The sequence below is a fragment of the Eublepharis macularius genome, chromosome 12, assembly GCF_028583425.1.
Source record: "Eublepharis macularius isolate TG4126 chromosome 12, MPM_Emac_v1.0, whole genome shotgun sequence".
In the NCBI taxonomy this organism is placed as follows: Eukaryota; Metazoa; Chordata; class Lepidosauria; order Squamata; family Eublepharidae; genus Eublepharis; species Eublepharis macularius.
In genome coordinates, this window is record NC_072801.1 from 67,314,379 (window position 1) to 67,323,094 (window position 8,716).

Below are 8,716 nucleotides of genomic sequence, written 5' to 3' on the forward strand. Positions count from 1 at the left end.
GGCTTGTCGGGCGGGGAGGTCCCCCTCGGGGGCTCCCGGTTGCTGTTCTCCACCTGCACATTCCATTCTCCTCCCAGTCTTCCAGCTCCTTTCCACTTTGTCCGGAGGGACTTTTCATCTGCCCCCGCGGTTTCAGCGGGAATCCTCAGTGTACTGACTGAAGACAGCTCATAAGAGAACTCTTGGGATTCTTCCCTTTTCTGAGGATACACATGCTACTCGGTGTTGTAACACCTTGCTGTGTGTAATTGATTGTGATGATATTATAGTGATTATGATGTTTTAGAATTTCACATGTTGTATTCACTCTTGTATATTACTCTCAAATTCACTAAATTATTTTTGTGAACATTGTGTGAAGAATTTAATTCACTGCATCAGTGCTCATTTGTGTTTTTGGGAAGTGTCTTGAAAGGCAAGTCTTCACAAAGTGCAATCTAGATGTGGTAAGAACAGAGTACCGAGATATGATCTAAATATACAAAGTCTTTATCCAATGTAACAGAAGACACACAACATGGAAATTAGGTGACAATGACACAACACAGTCTACAGTCCTCCAATCAATTCAAGTTCATAAGGAAAATGTTGCTTTATCAAGAGTGTTGATAACCGGCAATAAAGTCAGAATTAGTTCACAAGACAAAAAGCTCTCATCCAAATTTCTCCTCTCTGCTCCAGTGTGGGTAACCCAGAGTATGAGAGCTTTTTGTCTTGTGAACTAATTCTGACTTTATTGCCGGTTATCAACACTCTTGATAAAGCAACATCGAAACAGGAGTCCAGCTTGCGACCTGTTGAGTTGTTGTTGTTTTTTTTTAATAAAATTTTTTATTGGATTAGATTATAATATCATTCAACACATACATTACCCCCTTGTAAGTCTATTTCTAACCCCCTCCCTTTCCTCCCCCCTTTTTAGTTGACTTCCAACAGTTTTCCAACCCTAACAGCGCAATCCTATGGCCGGCCCCAACGCCGACGCGGCTGCACTGGTGGTGTGGCGGCGCCGCCGGGCCGGATCCTGTGCCAGCAAAGTGTGGCCGCAGCGGCGCCTGCAGCGGCGCAGAGATGCAATTTTGGAGAACCAGAAAGTGTTGTGGGCGGGTCTGATCTACGGCCGCCGCCAGGCGCAGCCAAAGGGCGCTGTTCCTGACAAGCGTCAGGGGGAGGGGCCAGGAAAGGCGCAGCCTATGGGCAGCACGCGATCCCGGCCAGGCCCCAGAGCAGCAGGCAAACCGCGCCCATGCTGGCAGACTGCCTCGGCTCGTGTGTCGGGCGGGGCTCGCAGTCGGGAAGGAGAGGGGTGGGCGTAGTCTGAGAAGCCTTTCCCCCGTTTGCCCAATGTAGCACCAAGTCCCTGGCGGCCGCGTCCAGAGAGGTTGGCATGGGACTGGCAGGCGCCCTGCCATGAGGAATCCAGGGCAGCAGCCAGTCTCTGGCAGCAGGGGACAGCCCCCCAGTGGCGCCGAAGGGGAGGGCTGGCCTGAGGCCGCCACCAAGAGGCAGACACAGCGGGCCTGCCCCCTCGTCCCCATCCCAAGGCAAAGAACACAGACACCCATTGCACAGAAATCAGCCTTTATTATTATATCATCCCACCTCCCCCAGCAGACGTGAGGAAGGGGAGGCGTGTAGGAGAGCCGTCTGTGCAGCAAAACACCCCACCCCACCCCCAAGGCGGCAGCGGCGGTCACCGGCGAGGCCGGCGGCCGGACCCCCTTGGCCGTCCACGGGCCCGGCCTCTCGCACGCAACTGGGCCCGAGGGAGGGGTGCCTCTGGGGCGGGTGGAGCTGCTGCAGCGGGTGGGGCCGGAGGGTCGAGGATGGCGACGAGCCGCCCGAGCAGGGCTTCGGCACGGACTTGAGAGGCACGGACCCCTTCCCCCACTTCCAGTACCGCAGCCATGAACTCCCGGCCGCGGTTGTTCGCCTCCTCCCATGCAGCGTGCACCTCTAGCCGCTCCCTCTCGATCGCCGCCCACATTGCGGCTAGTGTCGGGGGAAGCCGCTGGGCAGGGCGGGGGCCGCGAGCCCGTGCGCCTGGAAGGATCCCCTCCATGGGCCCCTCCCCCTCAGAGGCGGAGCCAGGTCCTTCCCGCACACGGCCCATGGCACCCGGGGGCGGGGGGGCTGGAGGGGATGGTGCTGCAGGCTGGGACAGCTCCTCGAGCGGCTCTGTCGATGAGGTGTCCTGAACCGGCGGAGTCCCAGGGCCACCTTCACCCTCCACCGACACAGGGAAGCCGAGCGACTGCAGGAGAGCCGCTCCGGCAGCAGAGGTCCTCCGGGAGGGTGGCAGCTCACGCAGCTGGGCAATCACCTCCCCGCCTATCTCCAGGCGCATGGTCCCTGCTGGAGCGAGACATGGGTGGGAAGAGGCCCCAGGGAGGGAAGAGCAGCGGCCCAACATGGGCTGCCACAGGCCACCGAGCCAGGCCAAGCACACCCATTCCAACTGCGGCCGCAACCCCTCGTCTTGAGACCGGTCGGCGCCATGAGTGGCCTTGGATGTGTGGCCGAGGCCGGCGGCCGAGCCGGTCCCTGGCCCCACCAGCAGCAGGGCCACAGATACATACCGTGCTCCGGATCCATGCCCCCCGACGGGCCCGGTTGAGGCTCCTCGTCGCTGGCAGCAGGGGCTTGCTGTGGCGGTGGAAGGGCTGTCTGTTCCTGGGCCCCGCTCTCTGCCAGGGGGGGCACAGACTCCGCTGCCTCTGCCTCCGCCTGGCTTGGGTCTGGACCCTCAGGGGCCGTGCCTACTCACGGGAGAGGCCCTGTCACACATGTGCCACGATCCATACGTCCCCCCCCTCGCCTCCCTGAATCCACAAATACTAACCGGGCAGGACCTCAACGCCCAGGCCGCCCACCACCGCCTCCGGGATGACCGCTCGCATGACCGCCTCTGGGCCTGGGAGCCCCTCGTCAAGGGCCCGCTCATAAGGAACCCCCTGAGACATGAGGAGGCGCACTCGTTTGCGCGCGGGCCCGAAAGAATCATTCCAGCGCTTCATTGCCGAGTGAGCAGTGCGGGGCGCGTTGCCCACAGCCGAGACCCTGTCAGCTGCCATCTGCCAGAATGCCCGTCGTCGAGACCGGGACGAGGCGCCCCTGTGCGTGCTCAGGGCGACCTCCGCATTCTCCACCACGAGCCCAAAAAGCAGCACTCTCTCGGCCTCTGTCCAGTTTGCCTGGCGCTGGCTTCCGCCGCCACTAGTGCTCTCAGCAGACATGGGGGTAGTGCCCGCTGGAATGTCCGGTCCCCGAGATAAGTGGTGGGAACCAGCCACCTAGTCATGTGCTCACCCATCCCCTCGGCAAGATGGAGGAGGGCACAGGGGGTGCAGGACCGGGAAGGGTGGCTGGGACGGCCCATGCAGCGGACAGAGGACCTGCTCCTGAGCACCACTTGCAACGGGCCGCTGAGACCGGTAGGCCTGCTGCTGTGCGTGGGGGGGGGGGGGTTCAGGGTGCTGAAACTCAACCTGCGTTCCTTCCAGGCAGGACCTTGATCATCCCCGCCTGGTGCCCGCCACTGCCGCCGCGGCTCCCAGCCATCCGGACCAGCCACCTCCTGCCAGCCGTGTTTGTCCGAGCGGCCCTCAGGCGGCGCCGCCTCAGACGCCGCCGCCGGTTCCAGGCCAGGGTGCCATCCCTGCTCCTGGGCGACATGACTTGCCTGGACCGCTTCCGCCTGGACAGGGCAGCCATACAGGCTCTGTGCGAGGAGCTCGCGCCCGCCCTTCAGGGGCAAGCTGCGGCTCCCCGGGGCATCCCCGTCCTCCAGAGGGTCCTGCTGTCCCTCCGCTACCTTGCGACCGGCTCCTTCCAGGGAGTCATGGCTGAGGCCTTGGAGGTCTCCCAGTCATCCGCCAGCCGCTGCCTGCATGCCTTCCTGGACGCCCTAGTTGGTCGGATCCGCGAGCACATCCACTTTCCCACCTCGGAGGCAGAGTTGGCACCCATCCGGGCTGGCTTCTCCTCCTTTGCAGGCTTCCCCAATGTGATTGGAGCAGTCGACTGCACGCATGTGGCCATATGCGCTCCCAGAGAGGAGCCGCAGGTCTACAGGAATCGGCACCGGTTCTACAGTATCAATGTCCAGGCAGCCTGTGACCACCAGGGGATCTTCACGGACCTCGTTGCCAAGTTCCCGGGAAGCGTCCACGACGCACAGATCTTCACCACCTCCGGCCTGAACAGGCTCCTGTCATCATGGCCTGAGGGGAGAGGCTGGCTCCTAGGTCAGGAGTTGGTGGGGGAGCTGTGAGGGGACGGGGATGGGAAGGGAGATCCTAACTCCGCCTCCCCTTGCAGGTGACCGTGGCTATCCATTGCTGCCTTACCTCCTGACGCCATACCCTGCGGATGAGCCCGCCGACAGAGCCAACTACAACCAGGCCCACCGGCGCACGAGGATGGTGATCGAACGTGCTTTCGGTCAGCTGAAAATGCGCTTCAGATGCCTCCATCACACGGGCGGCCGCCTGGCCATGCAGCCGTTCACCGTCGCCAAGCTCGTGGCTGCCTGTGTCATGCTGCACAATATTGCCGTGCGCCAGCAGCTCCCCTTGCCAGCCACAGAGGGCCCAGGCGAGGACCCCTGGCTGCCGCCCGCCGGTCGCCTTTCTCCTGACGCCCCGGCAGAGCCCCAGGAGCATGACCGAGCTGTGCGAGACAGGGTCGCGGAGCACCTGTGGCATGCTGCGCGCTGAGGGCCATGCCTGGCCATGGGGGGCTCGGCCGGCCAAACACTCGCCCTTTACGCCCCTATGGTGTCCCAGGCGGCCCCTCCGAGTCCCCGCTCCCTCAACCCCTGCATGTAGAGAGCATGGGAAAGCCGCCCCGGCCAGCAGCCACCGCCCCCCATGGACGGGCTGCACGGGAAAAGCGGTTAATGAACTTGGCTTTATTCCCAATCGATTCCAGGGCCGCATCAGGCGCCCAGAGAGCAGCTTGCCAACCCAGAACCCCGGCCTCAGCAGCCAGGAGGGTGAGGGCTAGGTAGCGCGTCGGAGCAGGGGGAGGCCAGCGACCCCGCCACGGCATCCCCGTTACAGAGCAGGGGCCCGGCTGGGGTCCAAGATGCCTGTGCCTGGGATGGCATATCGGCAGCTGCCCGGCCGTCTGCGGGGACGGGCTCCAGCTTCGGCCGCTTCCTGCCAGGCCCCTCCACTGGGTCACCCTCTGGGTCTTCAGCGGGTGGCGGGTAGCGGGGTGGAGACCAGGCGGTGAAGCCCCTCCCAAGTTCCTCCTCATCTGGCGAGGGGCTCCGGGCGGGCGCCGCTGTGGGGGCAAGAGGTGGGGGATGGGAGCGTCAGGGCCCCTGTGGGCTCTGGGGTTGTTGTCGCGGCCGCAGGCCGCCCCACCCCACATGCCCGTGCCCCTCCTGTTGGCGAGACTCACATGGTGCCGCTGCCCGCGCCTGCTGGAATGCCCCGTGAACCCGGTCCATGGCAGCCATCCACCTGTCATTGATGGTCCCTGCAGAGGGGGGAGAGAGGGAGGGGGGGCACCCGTTGGTGGCAGCCCGGCATCTGCTGCAAGCACCTGCAACCTGCGCCTCGACGGAAGTGGCTGGGACGCCTCCGGGCCCTTATGGCCTGCCCTCTGTGGCAGCGGAGGAGGCTCCCTGGATGGCGCCGAGGACCCTGACTTACTGCGCGCGGGGCCCGCAGCCACCTCCTCTTCCAGGAGGTCATGCTCCACCTCGCACAGCGCCGTGTCTAGCCACGCTCGTATGAGGTGGGCCTCCTCCGCACGGCCAGGGAAGAGCTCCTCCAGGTAAACTGGCCGTGCAGTCATTGCACCCTCATCTGCCAGGAGGTCATTCCCGGCAGCCTTGGCAATGAGCTGGGCCCCGAGCCTGGCCGCCCACTGCTCCCGCCACCCGTCGCCCTCCATGCAGCCGGGACCGCTGTGGGTATAGTGTTTCTGTGCTGCCCACCGAACTACACCGCCCGCCGGCATGACCTTGGAGGGTCTGAGATGTAACAATTCCCTATCTTCTGTCTGGCAGCTGCATAGTTCATGGATAGGTTCAGCACAGGCCCCCCCCCCCCGTCTCAGACCTGTGGGTTGGAGGGGAGGGGGCCGTGGTGGTTGGCTTCCTATGGCCCCAGGGCCCTCTTCCCTTGCGGGGATGCTGTGCTGCTCAAGTGCATCCTTGCGGGACGTGAACCCTTGGGCCTGGCTGTACGTTGCGCCGTGGGACTGGGAATAAAGCTCATCTACACATGGACCCGTGTCTGCCTGCGATAGTTTGGTGAACTGCCAGCCATATCCTGCCCTGGCACCATGAGTGCATGACCAGGCCCGCGGTGACAGCGCATCCCTTCCAAGGGGGGGGGGCTTAGGATGCACAAGGACTGGCCAGGGGCCGCTCTGGCATGTCTTCCATATTGCCCTAACGCACCTGCCCTGCCTGGCATGCCGCCCTGAGCTGGGGCAGTCACGCAACCTGCCATCAGGGGGCCCTCCCGGGCCTGGGGTGGCCACCCAGCCTGCATGGCCCGGCCGGGGAAGGGGCACGCTGTGGCAGCCAGCCGGGAGGCCTCGGGCTCCCGCATTTTAGCCACTTTGCGCAGCTGATGCGCTCTTCCACTGCCCCTGTGGGCGGGGCCAGCGGCCTTCCCTGCAGGATTGGCGGGGCTGGCAGCCTCGGAGTGGTTCCCCCCCCCGGCAGGGCAACGCGAGTGGCCACAATTGCTGAACGCAGGAGACGGCGCCGAGCCAGGGCGGAGCCACGCGCAGCCTCGGACACACCCCACCCCTCCCAACAACCATGGCCTGTTGGCGTGGGAGGCTGGCAACTGCTCCACGGGATTGGATGCGAGGCAGGACGCCCTGGGGTGGAATGACCAATGGGGCTGCTGCAGACGCCCGAGGGGCTGGACCCACTCTGGGAGGCGGCCGCTCATGGGACTGTGTTGCTGGGGCTGCGGCTGCGATGGGGGCGACCCTCCCCAGGCGCGCGAGACCTCCTGCCCGGGATATGGCATCCGCCTGCCACCACCCTGGATTCTCCATTGGTGGGGGCTAGGATTCCCGCGAGTGGACCGTTTCCCCTGCCATCTCCCGCTCCCTTGCAGCGGCAGCTCGCACCACCCTCTCCCTTGCTTATCGGGTGCCAGCTATTCTCCCCACCGGGGATTGATCCCCCTCCCCGCTCACATGCCCCGCCCCAACCCTCTACCTGGCCATAGATGCAGGGGAGTTAGCCGTGTTAGCCTGTGGTAGCGAATTCAAAAAGGGTCCCATAGCACCTTTAAAACTATCCAATTTTATTGTGGCATAGGCTTCTGAGAATCAAGTTCTCTTCAGCAGATGGGTGGTACAGACACTGGTCAAATACAGAGGAGGAGGGGGGGAGGAGGAGGGAGGGGGCGGGGAGGCAAGACGGGGTGTGTCGGATACATTTGTGGCAATGTGCAGGTGGGGAGATGTGACGGGAGTGTTGGGGGAGGGGCGGAGGACGAAGTCAGACTCGCAGACACAGAAAACAGTTGTTGTACATCTCGTTTTATTGCACTGGAAAGAGCGGGCTTGCGTTTAGGCTGGCGAGGGAGCCGGAGCATTCCACACAGCCCTCCTTCCCGCTCGGAGGGGCGGGGCTGGGATGCAGGCCGCGGCGCGACGGTGCTTCCTGGGCTGCAGCCAACCGTCCGTCAGAGATGTTTGGGGAGGGCGGGGCGCGGGGGAGCAGCCATGCCCTGGACGTGCCTGTGGGGGAAAAAGACACGTGTGGGCTTTGCCTCGTTCCACTGGCAAGGCAAGCCCCACACTCCGCCATCCGGGGGGGGGTTGCACATGGTCGAGGGCAGCAGCTGATGCATGACGGTCTGGTGAGGATGCACTCGGCCTTGGCAAGCCTTTACCTTTAAGGGAGAGAATGAGCTGGTCACAACAAACACCTGGCCACATGTGGTTTTCGAGGCGCCTGCCTCTGAGGCAGCCAGGGGCGGGCATGGTTGCCCCCCACCCCTGCTGGGCCTCACCCAAAGCGGCAAGTGAGCGGGTGGGTTCAGGTGAATGGGCGGTTTGCACTAATCTGCGGAATGCCCCCCCACCTCCTCCTTACCTGTCAGCGCTCTGTCGGTCATCACCAGGTGGGAGCGCAAGAGTCAGGGCACCTGCAAGGAAACGGGAGAGCATGCGGTTAATTTGCAAAGTGTCATTCCCTTCTGCCACGGAAGGGTTAGTTTGTTTGTGCTTAGTTAGAAGCAACTAGCATGCATCAGTTAGCTGTGGAGTCATTCTTTCTATCACGGTAGAAAGAGAGTTAGGCAGTTAGGCACCTCTTCCCCTTTATGCGAAGTTCCCCCAGTTTTTCGCAAAGTCCCCTGAGTGCATTCTGCGCCTGCCAATGTGAATGCCCTCAGCCCGTTTCGGTTTTCAAAGGGGCAATGCCACTCAGCAGACGGGCAGAGCCTCCGGCCGAGTGCTCACTTACCTGGGGGTTTGGGCGGTGCTGGCCGGATGTTTTGTAGGACGCGGTCGCAGGTGATTGGGTGCAGAGAGGGGGGCTCGTCCATGCCGGGCGCGCACGCTGATTGGTCCCCGGGATAGTTCTCATCCTATGCTCCTTCGGGCCATAGGGGCGGGGCGAGGCGCTCAGAGAGGGGGCTGATTTTTCGCCGTTCCATGGACGCCTATGGGCTACGCCTTCTTTTTCCGTGGCGTAGCTTTTTTGCGCCGCTGTGGGCGTTCCCGC

General features: G+C 63.1%; 1 long non-coding RNA gene across 1 annotated transcript; it reads right to left on the minus strand.

Moving 5' to 3' along the window:
- Positions 1 to 7,528: 7,528 nt before the first annotated feature.
- On the minus strand, positions 7,529 to 8,716 carry LOC129340713 (uncharacterized). The gene is made up of 3 exons (XR_008598047.1): positions 8,456 to 8,716; positions 8,084 to 8,135; positions 7,529 to 7,725 (listed from the first exon to the last, which is right to left on the minus strand). It is a non-coding gene; the product is annotated as an uncharacterized LOC129340713 (long non-coding RNA).